The following is a 594-nucleotide window of genomic DNA, read 5'->3' on the forward strand; positions in this document are numbered from 1 at the left end:
CCCCTTTTTATGGGGCAGACTACCTCTGATCTCCTATGAGAGGGCCTGTCCACGCAATGTCAGTCTTGTTCCAGAGGGCTCCAGGTGTTCTTACTGAGCGTGTGCAGCTTGGCACAATGCGGGTTGCCTCATTTTTTGTTTCTTGAACGCTGAGGGTGGTTCCAAGGGCTGGGTCATTGGTTCAGGTATTGGTGTTGAAGGTTTGGTCATTCAGAGGGAGGTATTTTTAGACCTACTGCCATTGTCTCTCAAGCACCCTCATTCATCCCCATTCATTTAAGAACCAAGTTACATAGGAGGGGTAGTATGAGTCATAGGTTACACAGCTGGGCATAGGAATAGGATGGAGGCTTGCCATTACAAAATGGAAACTTGACATGACTTATGTAACTTACATATATAGGCCTAAAACAGTAATCACACAATATAAAAGCAGTAAAAAAATCAATACCAACATAATAATTATCACTTATAAAACAGTGGATATCTATATCCAAATAGCAGGGCATTTATTTGCAGAGGGGTGAGAAATAAAACTTACTACCTAAAATAAAATGTTAAAGCTTATCCTACATCCTAGCTTTCTTATACTTA

This window comes from Gavialis gangeticus, unplaced genomic scaffold (assembly GCF_001723915.1).
Source record: "Gavialis gangeticus isolate Ggan-Ray unplaced genomic scaffold, GavGan_comp1, whole genome shotgun sequence".
NCBI lineage: Eukaryota > Metazoa > Chordata > Crocodylia > Gavialidae > Gavialis > Gavialis gangeticus.